The following is a 9,683-nucleotide window of genomic DNA, read 5'->3' on the forward strand; positions in this document are numbered from 1 at the left end:
AGCCATTGGGCCTCAAACCCAAAACAACGCCTGCAGCACCTGGGGTTCACAGCCGGTCTCCCATGCAGCTACTAACCAGGCCTGAAGCCGCTTAGCTTCCGCGATCTGACGAGAGCGGGCGCTTTCGGCTTAGTGTGGCCGCAGGCAACCTCCAGGGCGCCGTTCCGGCGCCTTGAAGGTGAGGCTTCCCACGCGTGCTCATAGCCATTGGGCCTCAAACCCAAAACAATGCCTGCAGCACCTGGGGTTCACAGCCGGTCTCCCATGCAGCTACTAACCAGGCCTGAAGCCGCTTAGCTTCCGCGCTCTGACGAGAGCGGGCGCTTTCGGCTTAGTGTGGCCGCAGGCAACCTCCAAGGCGCCGTTCCGGCGCCTTGAAGGTGAGGCTTCCCACACGTGCTCATAGCCATTGGGCCTCAAACCCAAAACAACACCTGCAGCACCTGGGGTTCACAGCCGGTCTCCCATGCAGCTACTAACCAGGCCTGAAGCCGCTTAGCTTCCGCGATCTGACGAGAGCGGGCGCTTTCGGCTTAGTGTGGCCGCAGGCAACCTCCAGGGCGCCGTTCCGGCGCCTTGAAGGTGAGGCTTCCCACGCGTGCTCATAGCCATTGGGCCTCAAACCCAAAACAATGCCTGCAGCACCTGGGGTTCACAGCCGGTCTCCCATGCAGCTACTAACCAGGCCTGAAGCCGCTTAGCTTCCGCGATCTGACGAGAGCGGGCGCTTTCGGCTTAGTGTGGCCGCAGGCAACCTCCAAGGCGCCGTTCCGGCGCCTTGAAGGTGAGGCTTCCCACGCGTGCTCATAGCCATTGGGCCTCAAACCCAAAACAACGCCTGCAGCACCTGGGGTTCACAGCCGGTCTCCCATGCAGCTACTAACCAGGCCTGAAGCCGCTTAGCTTCCACGATCTGACGAGAGCGGGCGCTTTCGGCTTAGTGTGGCCGCAGGCAACCTCCAGGGCGCCGTTCCGGCGCCTTGAAGGTGAGGCTTCCCACGCGTGCTCATAGCCATTGGGCCTCAAACCCAAAACAATGCCTGCAGCACCTGGGGTTCACAGCCGGTCTCCCATGCAGCTACTAACCAGGCCTGAAGCCGCTTAGCTTCCGCGATCTGACGAGAGCGGGCGCTTTCGGCTTAGTGTGGCCGCAGGCAACCTCCAGGGCGCCGTTCCGGCGCCTTGAAGGTGAGGCTTCCCACGCGTGCTCATAGCCATTGGGCCTCAAACCCAAAACAATGCCTGCAGCACCTGGGGTTCACAGCCGTTCTCCCATGCAGCTACTAACCAGGCCTGAAGCCGCTTAGCTTCCGCGATCTGACGAGAGCGGGCGCTTTCGGCTTAGTGTGGCCGCAGGCAACCTCCAAGGCGCCGTTAAGGCGCCGTTCCGGCGCCTTGAAGGTGAGGCTTCCCACGCGTGCTCATAGCCATTGGGCCTCAAACCCAAAACAACGCCTGCAGCACCTGGGGTTCACAGCCGGTCTCCCATGCAGCTACTAACCAGGCCTGAAGCCGCTTAGCTTCCGCGATCTGACGAGAGCGGGCGCTTTCGGCTTAGTGTGGCCGCAGGCAACCTCCAGGGCGCCGATCCGGCGCCTTGAAGGTGAGGCTTCCCACGCGTGCTCATAGCCATTGGGCCTCAAACCCAAAACAATGCCTGCAGCACCTGGGGTTCACAGCCGGTCTCCCATGCAGCTACTAACCAGGCCTGAAGCCGCTTAGCTTCCGCGATCTGACGAGAGCGGGCGCTTTCGGCTTAGTGTGGCCGCAGGCAACCTCCAAGGCGCCGTTCCGGCGCCTTGAAGGTGAGGCTTCCCACGCGTGCTCATAGCCATTGGGCCTCAAACCCAAAACAACACCTGCAGCACCTGGGGTTCACAGCCGGTCTCCCATGCAGCTACTAACCAGGCCTGAAGCCGCTTAGCTTCCGCGATCTGACGAGAGCAGGCGCTTTCGGCTTAGTGTGGCCGCAGGCAACCTCCAGGGCGCCGTTCCGGCGCCTTGAAGGTGAGGCTTCCCACGCGTGCTCATAGCCATTGGGCCTCAAACCCAAAACAATGCCTGCAGCACCTGGGGTTCACAGCCGGTCTCCCATGCAGCTACTAACCAGGCCTGAAGCCGCTTAGCTTCCGCGATCTGACGAGAGCGGGCGCTTTCGGCTTAGTGTGGCCGCAGGCAACCTCCAAGGCGCCGTTCCGGCGCCTTGAAGGTGAGGCTTCCCACGCGTGCTCATAGCCATTGGGCCTCAAACCCAAAACAACGCCTGCAGCACCTGGGGTTCACAGCCGGTCTCCCATGCAGCTACTAACCAGGCCTGAAGCCGCTTAGCTTCCGCGGTCTGACGAGAGCGGGCGCTTTCGGCTTAGTGTGGCCGCAGGCAACCTCCAAGGCGCCGTTCCGGCGCCTTGAAGGTGAGGCTTCCCACGCGTGCTCATAGCCATTGGGCCTCAAACCCAAAACAACGCCTGCAGCACCTGGGGTTCACAGCCGGTCTCCCATGCAGCTACTAACCAGGCCTGAAGCCGCTTAGCTTCCGCGATCTGACGAGAGCGGGCGCTTTCGGCTTAGTGTGGCCGCAGGCAACCTCCAGGGCGCCGTTCCGGCGCCTTGAAGGTGAGGCTTCCCACGCGTGCTCATAGCCATTGGGCCTCAAACCCAAAACAATGCCTGCAGCACCTGGGGTTCACAGCCGGTCTCCCATGCAGCTACTAACCAGGCCTGAAGCCGCTTAGCTTCCGCGCTCTGACGAGAGCGGGCGCTTTCGGCTTAGTGTGGCCGCAGGCAACCTCCAAGGCGCCGTTCCGGCGCCTTGAAGGTGAGGCTTCCCACGCGTGCTCATAGCCATTGGGCCTCAAACCCAAAACAACGCCTGCAGCACCTGGGGTTCACAGCCGGTCTCCCATGCAGCTACTAACCAGGCCTGAAGCCGCTTAGCTTCCGCGATCTGACGAGAGCGGGCGCTTTCGGCTTAGTGTGGCCGCAGGCAACCTCCAGGGCACCGTTCCGGCGCCTTGAAGGTGAGGCTTCCCACGCGTGCTCATAGCCATTGGGCCTCAAACCCAAAACAATGCCTGCAGCACCTGGGGTTCACAGCCGGTCTCCCATGCAGCTACTAACCAGGCCTGAAGCCGCTTAGCTTCCGCGATCTGACGAGAGCGGGCGCTTTCGGCTTAGTGTGGCCGCAGGCAACCTTCAAGGCGCCGTTTCGGCGCCTTGAAGGTGAGGCTTCCCACGCGTGCTCATAGCCATTGGGCCTCAAACCCAAAACAACGCCTGCAGCACCTGGGGTTCACAGCCGGTCTCCCATGCAGCTACTAACCAGGCCTGAAGCCGCTTAGCTTCCGCGATCTGACGAGAGCGGGCGCTTTCGGCTTAGTGTGGCCGCAGGCAACCTCCAGGGCGCCGTTCCGGCGCCTTGAAGGTGAGGCTTCCCACGCGTGCTCATAGCCTTTGGGCCTCAAACCCAAAACAATGCCTGCAGCACCTGGGGTTCACAGCCGGTCTCCCATGCAGCTACTAACCAGGCCTGAAGCCGCTTAGCTTCCGCGCTCTGACGAGAGCGGGCGCTTTCGGCTTAGTGTGGCCGCAGGCAACCTCCAAGGCGCCGTTCCGGCGCCTTGAAGGTGAGGCTTCCCACGCGTGCTCATAGCCATTGGGCCTCAAACCCAAAACAACGCCTGCAGCACCTGGGGTTCACAGCCGGTCTCCCATGCAGCTACTAACCAGGCCTGAAGCCGCTTAGCTTCCGCGATCTGACGAGAGCGGGCGCTTTCGGCTTAGTGTGGCCGCAGGCAACCTCCAAGGCGCCGTTCCGGCGCCTTGAAGGTGAGGCTTCCCACGCGTGCTCATAGCCATTGGGCCTCAAACCCAAAACAACGCCTGCAGCACCTGGGGTTCACAGCCGGTCTCCCATGCAGCTACTAACCAGGCCTGAAGCCGCTTAGCTTCCGCGATCTGACGAGAGCGGGCGCTTTCGGCTTAGTGTGGCCGCAGGCAACCTCCAGGGCGCCGTTCCGGCGCCTTGAAGGTGAGGCTTCCCACGCGTGCTCATAGCCATTGGGCCTCAAACCCAAAACAACGCCTGCAGCACCTGGGGTTCACAGCCGGTCTCCCATGCAGCTACTAACCAGGCCTGAAGCCGCTTAGCTTCCGCGATCTGACGAGAGCGGGCGCTTTCGGCTTAGTGTGGCCGCAGGCAACCTCCAAGGCGCCGTTCCGGCGCCTTGAAGGTGAGGCTTCCCACGCGTGCTCATAGCCATTGGGCCTCAAACCCAAAACAACGCCTGCAGCACCTGGGGTTCACAGCCGGTCTCCCATGCAGCTACTAACCAGGCCTGAAGCCGCTTAGCTTCCGCGATCTGTCGAGAGCGGGCGCTTTCGGCTTAGTGTGGCCGCAGGCAACCTCCAGGGCGCCGTTCCGGCGCCTTGAAGGTGAGGCTTCCCACGCGTGCTCATAGCCATTGGGCCTCAAACCCAAAACAATGCCTGCAGCACCTGGGGTTCACAGCCGGTCTCCCATGCAGCTACTAACCAGGCCTGAAGCCGCTTAGCTTCCGCGCTCTGACGAGAGCGGGCGCTTTCGGCTTAGTGTGGCCGCAGGCAACCTCCAAGGCGCCGTTCCGGCGCCTTGAAGGTGAGGCTTCCCACGCGTGCTCATAGCCATTGGGCCTCAAACCCAAAACAACGCCTGCAGCACCTGGGGTTCACAGCCGGTCTCCCATGCAGCTACTAACCAGGCCTGAAGCCGCTTAGCTTCCGCGATCTGACGAGAGCGGGCGCTTTCGGCTTAGTGTGGCCGCAGGCAACCTCCAGGGCGCCGTTCCGGCGCCTTGAAGGTGAGGCTTCCCACGCGTGCTCATAGCCATTGGGCCTCAAACCCAAAACAATGCCTGCAGCACCTGGGGTTCACAGCCGGTCTCCCATGCAGCTACTAACCAGGCCTGAAGCCGCTTAGCTTCCGCGATCTGACGAGAGCGGGCGCTTTCGGCTTAGTGTGGCCGCAGGCAACCTCCAAGGCGCCGTTCCGGCGCCTTGAAGGTGAGGCTTCCCACGCGTGCTCATAGCCATTGGGCCTCAAACCCAAAACAACGCCTGCAGCACCTGGGGTTCACAGCCGGTCTCCCATGCAGCTACTAACCAGGCCTGAAGCCGCTTAGCTTCCGCGATCTGACGAGAGCGGGCGCTTTCGGCTTAGTGTGGCCGCAGGCAACCTCCAGGGCGCCGTTCCGGCGCCTTGAAGGTGAGGCTTCCCACGCGTGCTCATAGCCATTGGGCCTCAAACCCAAAACAATGCCTGCAGCACCTGGGGTTCACAGCCGGTCTCCCATGCAGCTACTAACCAGGCCTGAAGCCGCTTAGCTTCCGCGCTCTGACGAGAGCGGGCGCTTTCGGCTTAGTGTGGCCGCAGGCAACCTCCAAGGCGCCGTTCCGGCGCCTTGAAGGTGAGGCTTCCCACGCGTGCTCATAGCCATTGGGCCTCAAACCCAAAACAACGCCTGCAGCACCTGGGGTTCACAGCCGGTCTCCCATGCAGCTACTAACCAGGCCTGAAGCCGCTAAGCTTCCGCGATCTGACGAGAGCGGGCGCTTTCGGCTTAGTGTGGCCGCAGGCAACCTCCAGGGCGCCGTTCCGGCGCCTTGAAGGTGAGGCTTCCCACGCGTGCTCATAGCCATTGGGCCTCAAACCCAAAACAATGCCTGCAGCACCTGGGGTTCACAGCCGGTCTCCCATGCAGCTACTAACCAGGCCTGAAGCCGCTTACCTTCCGCGATCTGACGAGAGCGGGCGCTTTCGGCTTAGTGTGGCCGCAGGCAACCTCCAAGGCGCCGTTCCGGCGCCTTGAAGGTGAGGCTTCCCACGCGTGCTCATAGCCATTGGGCCTCAAACCCAAAACAACGCCTGCAGCACCTGGGGTTCACAGCCGGTCTCCCATGCAGCTACTAACCAGGCCTGAAGCCGCTTAGCTTCCGCGATCTGACGAGAGCGGGCGCTTTCGGCTTAGTGTGGCCGCAGGCAACCTCCAGGGCGCCGTTCCGGCGCCTTGAAGGTGAGGCTTCCCACGCGTGCTCATAGCCATTGGGCCTCAAACCCAAAACAATGCCTGCAGCACCTGGGGTTCACAGCCGGTCTCCCATGCAGCTACTAACCAGGCCTGAAGCCGCTTAGCTTCCGCGCTCTGACGAGAGCGGGCGCTTTCGGCTTAGTGTGGCCGCAGGCAACCTCCAAGGCGCCGTTCCGGCGCCTTGAAGGTGAGGCTTCCCACGCGTGCTCATAGCCATTGGGCCTCAAACCCAAAACAACGCCTGCAGCACCTGGGGTTCACAGCCGGTCTCCCATGCAGCTACTAACCAGGCCTGAAGCCGCTTAGCTTCCGCGATCTGACGAGAGCGGGCGCTTTCGGCTTAGTGTGGCCGCAGGCAACCTCCAGGGCGCCGTTCCGGCGCCTTGAAGGTGAGGCTTCCCACGCGTGCTCATAGCCATTGGGCCTCAAACCCAAAACAATGCCTGCAGCACCTGGGGTTCACAGCCGGTCTCCCATGCAGCTACTAACCAGGCCTGAAGCCGCTTAGCTTCCGCGATCTGACGAGAGCGGGCGCTTTCGGCTTAGTGTGGCCGCAAGCAACCTCCAAGGCGCCGTTCCGGCGCCTTGAAGGTGAGGCTTCCCACGCGTGCTCATAGCCATTGGGCCTCAAACCCAAAACAACGCCTGCAGCACCTGGGGTTCACAGCCGGTCTCCCATGCAGCTACTAACCAGGCCTGAAGCCGCTTAGCTTCCGCGATCTGACGAGAGCGGGCGCTTTCGGCTTAGTGTGGCCGCAGGCAACCTCCAGGGCGCCGTTCCGGCGCCTTGAAGGTGAGGCTTCCCACGCGTGCTCATAGCCATTGGGCCTCAAACCCAAAACAATGCCTGCAGCACCTGGGGTTCACAGCCGGTCTCCCATGCAGCTACTAACCAGGCCTGAAGCCGCTTAGCTTCCGCGATCTGACGAGAGCGGGCGCTTTCGGCTTAGTGTGGCCGCAGGCAACCTCCAAGGCGCCGTTCCGGCGCCTTGAAGGTGAGGCTTCCCACGCGTGCTCATAGCCATTGGGCCTCAAACCCAAAACAACGCCTGCAGCACCTGGGGTTCACAGCCGGTCTCCCATGCAGCTACTAACCAGGCCTGAAGCCGCTTAGCTTCCGCGATCTGACGAGAGCGGGCGCTTTCGGCTTAGTGTGGCCGCAGGCAACCTCCAAGGCGCCGTTCCGGCGCCTTGAAGGTGAGGCTTCCCACGCGTGCTCATAGCCATTGGGCCTCAAACCCAAAACAACGCCTGCAGCACCTGGGGTTCACAGCCGGTCTCCCATGCAGCTACTAACCAGGCCTGAAGCCGCTTAGCTTCCGCGATCTGACGAGAGCGGGCGCTTTCGGCTTAGTGTGGCTGCAGGCAACCTCCAGGGCGCCGTTCCGGCGCCTTGAAGGTGAGGCTTCCCACGCGTGCTCATAGCCATTGGGCCTCAAACCCAAAACAATGCCTGCAGCACCTGGGGTTCACAGCCGGTCTCCCATGCAGCTACTAACCAGGCCTGAAGCCGCTTAGCTTCCGCGATCTGACGAGAGCGGGCGCTTTCGGCTTAGTGTGGCCGCAGGCAACCTCCAAGGCGCCGTTCCGGCGCCTTGAAGGTGAGGCTTCCCACGCGTGCTCATAGCCATTGGGCCTCAAACCCAAAACAACGCCTGCAGCACCTGGGGTTCACAGCCGGTCTCCCATGCAGCTACTAACCAGGCCTGAAGCCGCTTAGCTTCCGCGATCTGACGAGAGCGGGCGCTTTCGGCTTAGTGTGGCCGCAGGCAACCTCCAGGGCGCCGTTCCGGCGCCTTGAAGGTGAGGCTTCCCACGCGTGCTCATAGCCATTGGGCCTCAAACCCAAAACAATGCCTGCAGCACCTGGGGTTCACAGCCGGTCTCCCATGCAGCTACTAACCAGGCCTGAAGCCGCTTAGCTTCCGCGCTCTGACGAGAGCGGGCGCTTTCGGCTTAGTGTGGCCGCAGGCAACCTCCAAGGCGCCGTTCCGGCGCCTTGAAGGTGAGGCTTCCCACGCGTGCTCATAGCCATTGGGCCTCAAACCCAAAACAACGCCTGCAGCACCTGGGGTTCACAGCCGGTCTCCCATGCAGCTACTAACCAGGCCTGAAGCCGCTTAGCTTCCGTGTTCTGACGAGAGTGGGCGCTTTCGGCTTAGTGTGGCCGCAGGCAACCTCCAGGGCGCCGTTCCGGCGCCTTGAAGGTGAGGCTTCCCACGCGTGCTCATAGCCATTGGGCCTCAAACCCAAAACAATGCCTGCAGCACCTGGGGTTCACAGCCGGTCTCCCATGCAGCTACTAACCAGGCCTGAAGCCGCTTAGCTTCCGCGCTCTGACGAGAGCGGGCGCTTTCGGCTTAGTGTGGCCGCAGGCAACCTCCAGGGCGCCGTTCCGGCGCCTTGAAGGTGAGGCTTCCCACGCGTGCTCATAGCCATTGGGCCTCAAACCCAAAACAATGCCTGCAGCACCTGGGGTTCACAGCCGGTCTCCCATGCAGCTACTAAGCAGGCCTGAAGCCGCTTAGCTTCCGCGCTCTGACGAGAGCGGGCGCTTTCGGCTTAGTGTGGCCGCAGGCAACCTCCAAGGCGCCGTTCCGGCGCCTTGAAGGTGAGGCTTCCCACGCGTGCTCATAGCCATTGGGCCTCAAACACAAAACAACGCCTGCAGCACCTGGGGTTCACAGCCGGTCTCCCATGCAGCTACTAACCAGGCCTGAAGCCGCTTAGCTTCCGCGATCTGACGAGAGCGGGCGCTTTCGGCTTAGTGTGGCCGCAGGCAACCTCCAGGGCGCCGTTCCGGCGCCTTGAAGGTGAGGCTTCCCACGCGTGCTCATAGCCATTGGGCCTCAAACCCAAAACAATGCCTGCAGCACCTGGGGTTCACAGCCGGTCTCCCATGCAGCTACTAACCAGGCCTGAAGCCGCTTAGCTTCCGCGCTCTGTCGAGAGCGGGCGCTTTCGGCTTAGTGTGGCCGCAGGCAACCTCCAAGGCGCCGTTCCGGCGCCTTGAAGGTGAGGCTTCCCACGCGTGCTCATAGCCATTGGGCCTCAAACCCAAAACAACGCCTGCAGCACCTGGGGTTCACAGCCGGTCTCCCATGCAGCTACTAACCAGGCCTGAAGCCGCTTAGCTTCCGCGATCTGACGAGAGCGGGCGCTTTCGGCTTAGTGTGGCCGCAGGCAACCTCCAGGGCGCCGTTCCGGCGCCTTGAAGGTGAGGCTTCCCACGCGTGCTCATAGCCATTGGGCCTCAAACCCAAAACAACGCCTGCAGCACCTGGGGTTCACAGCCGGTCTCCCATGCAGCTACTAACCAGGCCTGAAGCCGCTTAGCTTCCGCGATCTGACGAGAGCGGGCGCTTTCGGCTTAGTGTGGCCGCAGGCAACCTCCAGGGCGCCGTTCCGGCGCCTTGAAGGTGAGGCTTCCCACGCGTGCTCATAGCCATTGGGCCTCAAACCCAAAACAATGCCTGCAGCACCTGGGGTTCACAGCCGGTCTCCCATGCAGCTACTAACCAGGCCTGAAGCCGCTTAGCTTCCGCGATCTGACGAGAGCGGGCGCTTTCGGCTTAGTGTGGCCGCAGGCAACCTCCAAGGCGCCGTTCCGGCGCCTTGAAG

General features: G+C 62.4%; 38 non-coding genes and 10 pseudogenes across 38 annotated transcripts; all 48 read right to left on the bottom strand.

The window, feature by feature from the left end:
* Positions 1–27: 27 nt before the first annotated feature.
* Positions 28–146, bottom strand: LOC137555241 (5S ribosomal RNA). The gene has a single exon (XR_011027935.1). It is a non-coding gene; the product is annotated as a 5S ribosomal RNA (ribosomal RNA).
* An 83-nt stretch (positions 147–229) lies between these two features.
* Positions 230–348, bottom strand: LOC137556720 (5S ribosomal RNA). The gene has a single exon (XR_011029359.1). It is a non-coding gene; the product is annotated as a 5S ribosomal RNA (ribosomal RNA).
* Positions 349–431: 83 nt separating this feature from the next.
* Positions 432–550, bottom strand: LOC137557355 (5S ribosomal RNA; annotated as a pseudogene).
* An 83-nt stretch (positions 551–633) lies between these two features.
* Positions 634–752, bottom strand: LOC137559452 (5S ribosomal RNA). Its single transcript, XR_011029798.1, has one exon. It is a non-coding gene; the product is annotated as a 5S ribosomal RNA (ribosomal RNA).
* An 83-nt stretch (positions 753–835) lies between these two features.
* On the bottom strand, positions 836–954 carry LOC137558643 (5S ribosomal RNA; annotated as a pseudogene).
* Positions 955–1,037: 83 nt separating this feature from the next.
* LOC137559464 (5S ribosomal RNA) lies at positions 1,038–1,156 on the bottom strand. Its single transcript, XR_011029800.1, has one exon. It is a non-coding gene; the product is annotated as a 5S ribosomal RNA (ribosomal RNA).
* Positions 1,157–1,239: 83 nt separating this feature from the next.
* Positions 1,240–1,358, bottom strand: LOC137547947 (5S ribosomal RNA; annotated as a pseudogene).
* Positions 1,359–1,452: 94 nt separating this feature from the next.
* On the bottom strand, positions 1,453–1,571 carry LOC137555242 (5S ribosomal RNA). The gene has a single exon (XR_011027936.1). It is a non-coding gene; the product is annotated as a 5S ribosomal RNA (ribosomal RNA).
* An 83-nt stretch (positions 1,572–1,654) lies between these two features.
* LOC137559475 (5S ribosomal RNA) lies at positions 1,655–1,773 on the bottom strand. The gene has a single exon (XR_011029801.1). It is a non-coding gene; the product is annotated as a 5S ribosomal RNA (ribosomal RNA).
* An 83-nt stretch (positions 1,774–1,856) lies between these two features.
* Positions 1,857–1,975, bottom strand: LOC137547596 (5S ribosomal RNA; annotated as a pseudogene).
* An 83-nt stretch (positions 1,976–2,058) lies between these two features.
* On the bottom strand, positions 2,059–2,177 carry LOC137559486 (5S ribosomal RNA). The gene has a single exon (XR_011029802.1). It is a non-coding gene; the product is annotated as a 5S ribosomal RNA (ribosomal RNA).
* Positions 2,178–2,260: 83 nt separating this feature from the next.
* LOC137556824 (5S ribosomal RNA) lies at positions 2,261–2,379 on the bottom strand. Its single transcript, XR_011029462.1, has one exon. It is a non-coding gene; the product is annotated as a 5S ribosomal RNA (ribosomal RNA).
* Positions 2,380–2,462: 83 nt separating this feature from the next.
* Positions 2,463–2,581, bottom strand: LOC137555243 (5S ribosomal RNA). Its single transcript, XR_011027937.1, has one exon. It is a non-coding gene; the product is annotated as a 5S ribosomal RNA (ribosomal RNA).
* An 83-nt stretch (positions 2,582–2,664) lies between these two features.
* Positions 2,665–2,783, bottom strand: LOC137556721 (5S ribosomal RNA). Its single transcript, XR_011029360.1, has one exon. It is a non-coding gene; the product is annotated as a 5S ribosomal RNA (ribosomal RNA).
* An 83-nt stretch (positions 2,784–2,866) lies between these two features.
* On the bottom strand, positions 2,867–2,985 carry LOC137555244 (5S ribosomal RNA). The gene has a single exon (XR_011027938.1). It is a non-coding gene; the product is annotated as a 5S ribosomal RNA (ribosomal RNA).
* An 83-nt stretch (positions 2,986–3,068) lies between these two features.
* LOC137559499 (5S ribosomal RNA) lies at positions 3,069–3,187 on the bottom strand. The gene has a single exon (XR_011029804.1). It is a non-coding gene; the product is annotated as a 5S ribosomal RNA (ribosomal RNA).
* An 83-nt stretch (positions 3,188–3,270) lies between these two features.
* LOC137555245 (5S ribosomal RNA) lies at positions 3,271–3,389 on the bottom strand. Its single transcript, XR_011027939.1, has one exon. It is a non-coding gene; the product is annotated as a 5S ribosomal RNA (ribosomal RNA).
* An 83-nt stretch (positions 3,390–3,472) lies between these two features.
* On the bottom strand, positions 3,473–3,591 carry LOC137556722 (5S ribosomal RNA). The gene has a single exon (XR_011029361.1). It is a non-coding gene; the product is annotated as a 5S ribosomal RNA (ribosomal RNA).
* Positions 3,592–3,674: 83 nt separating this feature from the next.
* On the bottom strand, positions 3,675–3,793 carry LOC137555246 (5S ribosomal RNA). The gene has a single exon (XR_011027940.1). It is a non-coding gene; the product is annotated as a 5S ribosomal RNA (ribosomal RNA).
* Positions 3,794–3,876: 83 nt separating this feature from the next.
* On the bottom strand, positions 3,877–3,995 carry LOC137555248 (5S ribosomal RNA). Its single transcript, XR_011027942.1, has one exon. It is a non-coding gene; the product is annotated as a 5S ribosomal RNA (ribosomal RNA).
* An 83-nt stretch (positions 3,996–4,078) lies between these two features.
* Positions 4,079–4,197, bottom strand: LOC137555249 (5S ribosomal RNA). The gene has a single exon (XR_011027943.1). It is a non-coding gene; the product is annotated as a 5S ribosomal RNA (ribosomal RNA).
* Positions 4,198–4,280: 83 nt separating this feature from the next.
* Positions 4,281–4,399, bottom strand: LOC137558991 (5S ribosomal RNA; annotated as a pseudogene).
* Positions 4,400–4,482: 83 nt separating this feature from the next.
* Positions 4,483–4,601, bottom strand: LOC137556723 (5S ribosomal RNA). The gene has a single exon (XR_011029362.1). It is a non-coding gene; the product is annotated as a 5S ribosomal RNA (ribosomal RNA).
* Positions 4,602–4,684: 83 nt separating this feature from the next.
* Positions 4,685–4,803, bottom strand: LOC137555250 (5S ribosomal RNA). The gene has a single exon (XR_011027944.1). It is a non-coding gene; the product is annotated as a 5S ribosomal RNA (ribosomal RNA).
* Positions 4,804–4,886: 83 nt separating this feature from the next.
* Positions 4,887–5,005, bottom strand: LOC137559511 (5S ribosomal RNA). The gene has a single exon (XR_011029805.1). It is a non-coding gene; the product is annotated as a 5S ribosomal RNA (ribosomal RNA).
* An 83-nt stretch (positions 5,006–5,088) lies between these two features.
* On the bottom strand, positions 5,089–5,207 carry LOC137555251 (5S ribosomal RNA). Its single transcript, XR_011027945.1, has one exon. It is a non-coding gene; the product is annotated as a 5S ribosomal RNA (ribosomal RNA).
* Positions 5,208–5,290: 83 nt separating this feature from the next.
* Positions 5,291–5,409, bottom strand: LOC137556724 (5S ribosomal RNA). The gene has a single exon (XR_011029363.1). It is a non-coding gene; the product is annotated as a 5S ribosomal RNA (ribosomal RNA).
* An 83-nt stretch (positions 5,410–5,492) lies between these two features.
* LOC137547881 (5S ribosomal RNA) lies at positions 5,493–5,611 on the bottom strand (annotated as a pseudogene).
* An 83-nt stretch (positions 5,612–5,694) lies between these two features.
* LOC137557052 (5S ribosomal RNA) lies at positions 5,695–5,813 on the bottom strand (annotated as a pseudogene).
* Positions 5,814–5,896: 83 nt separating this feature from the next.
* Positions 5,897–6,015, bottom strand: LOC137555252 (5S ribosomal RNA). Its single transcript, XR_011027946.1, has one exon. It is a non-coding gene; the product is annotated as a 5S ribosomal RNA (ribosomal RNA).
* An 83-nt stretch (positions 6,016–6,098) lies between these two features.
* LOC137556725 (5S ribosomal RNA) lies at positions 6,099–6,217 on the bottom strand. The gene has a single exon (XR_011029364.1). It is a non-coding gene; the product is annotated as a 5S ribosomal RNA (ribosomal RNA).
* An 83-nt stretch (positions 6,218–6,300) lies between these two features.
* Positions 6,301–6,419, bottom strand: LOC137555253 (5S ribosomal RNA). Its single transcript, XR_011027947.1, has one exon. It is a non-coding gene; the product is annotated as a 5S ribosomal RNA (ribosomal RNA).
* An 83-nt stretch (positions 6,420–6,502) lies between these two features.
* On the bottom strand, positions 6,503–6,621 carry LOC137556717 (5S ribosomal RNA). The gene has a single exon (XR_011029356.1). It is a non-coding gene; the product is annotated as a 5S ribosomal RNA (ribosomal RNA).
* Positions 6,622–6,704: 83 nt separating this feature from the next.
* LOC137555254 (5S ribosomal RNA) lies at positions 6,705–6,823 on the bottom strand. Its single transcript, XR_011027948.1, has one exon. It is a non-coding gene; the product is annotated as a 5S ribosomal RNA (ribosomal RNA).
* Positions 6,824–6,906: 83 nt separating this feature from the next.
* On the bottom strand, positions 6,907–7,025 carry LOC137559523 (5S ribosomal RNA). Its single transcript, XR_011029806.1, has one exon. It is a non-coding gene; the product is annotated as a 5S ribosomal RNA (ribosomal RNA).
* Positions 7,026–7,108: 83 nt separating this feature from the next.
* Positions 7,109–7,227, bottom strand: LOC137555255 (5S ribosomal RNA). The gene has a single exon (XR_011027949.1). It is a non-coding gene; the product is annotated as a 5S ribosomal RNA (ribosomal RNA).
* Positions 7,228–7,310: 83 nt separating this feature from the next.
* LOC137556584 (5S ribosomal RNA) lies at positions 7,311–7,429 on the bottom strand. Its single transcript, XR_011029228.1, has one exon. It is a non-coding gene; the product is annotated as a 5S ribosomal RNA (ribosomal RNA).
* An 83-nt stretch (positions 7,430–7,512) lies between these two features.
* LOC137559534 (5S ribosomal RNA) lies at positions 7,513–7,631 on the bottom strand. Its single transcript, XR_011029807.1, has one exon. It is a non-coding gene; the product is annotated as a 5S ribosomal RNA (ribosomal RNA).
* An 83-nt stretch (positions 7,632–7,714) lies between these two features.
* On the bottom strand, positions 7,715–7,833 carry LOC137555256 (5S ribosomal RNA). Its single transcript, XR_011027950.1, has one exon. It is a non-coding gene; the product is annotated as a 5S ribosomal RNA (ribosomal RNA).
* Positions 7,834–7,916: 83 nt separating this feature from the next.
* LOC137556726 (5S ribosomal RNA) lies at positions 7,917–8,035 on the bottom strand. The gene has a single exon (XR_011029365.1). It is a non-coding gene; the product is annotated as a 5S ribosomal RNA (ribosomal RNA).
* An 83-nt stretch (positions 8,036–8,118) lies between these two features.
* LOC137549701 (5S ribosomal RNA) lies at positions 8,119–8,237 on the bottom strand (annotated as a pseudogene).
* Positions 8,238–8,320: 83 nt separating this feature from the next.
* On the bottom strand, positions 8,321–8,439 carry LOC137556727 (5S ribosomal RNA). Its single transcript, XR_011029366.1, has one exon. It is a non-coding gene; the product is annotated as a 5S ribosomal RNA (ribosomal RNA).
* An 83-nt stretch (positions 8,440–8,522) lies between these two features.
* LOC137547745 (5S ribosomal RNA) lies at positions 8,523–8,641 on the bottom strand (annotated as a pseudogene).
* An 83-nt stretch (positions 8,642–8,724) lies between these two features.
* Positions 8,725–8,843, bottom strand: LOC137555257 (5S ribosomal RNA). Its single transcript, XR_011027951.1, has one exon. It is a non-coding gene; the product is annotated as a 5S ribosomal RNA (ribosomal RNA).
* An 83-nt stretch (positions 8,844–8,926) lies between these two features.
* LOC137547648 (5S ribosomal RNA) lies at positions 8,927–9,045 on the bottom strand (annotated as a pseudogene).
* Positions 9,046–9,128: 83 nt separating this feature from the next.
* Positions 9,129–9,247, bottom strand: LOC137555259 (5S ribosomal RNA). Its single transcript, XR_011027953.1, has one exon. It is a non-coding gene; the product is annotated as a 5S ribosomal RNA (ribosomal RNA).
* Positions 9,248–9,330: 83 nt separating this feature from the next.
* LOC137555260 (5S ribosomal RNA) lies at positions 9,331–9,449 on the bottom strand. Its single transcript, XR_011027954.1, has one exon. It is a non-coding gene; the product is annotated as a 5S ribosomal RNA (ribosomal RNA).
* An 83-nt stretch (positions 9,450–9,532) lies between these two features.
* LOC137559546 (5S ribosomal RNA) lies at positions 9,533–9,651 on the bottom strand. The gene has a single exon (XR_011029808.1). It is a non-coding gene; the product is annotated as a 5S ribosomal RNA (ribosomal RNA).
* Positions 9,652–9,683: the final 32 nt, after the last annotated feature.

The sequence above is a fragment of the Hyperolius riggenbachi genome, chromosome 2, assembly GCF_040937935.1.
Source record: "Hyperolius riggenbachi isolate aHypRig1 chromosome 2, aHypRig1.pri, whole genome shotgun sequence".
NCBI lineage: Eukaryota > Metazoa > Chordata > Amphibia > Anura > Hyperoliidae > Hyperolius > Hyperolius riggenbachi.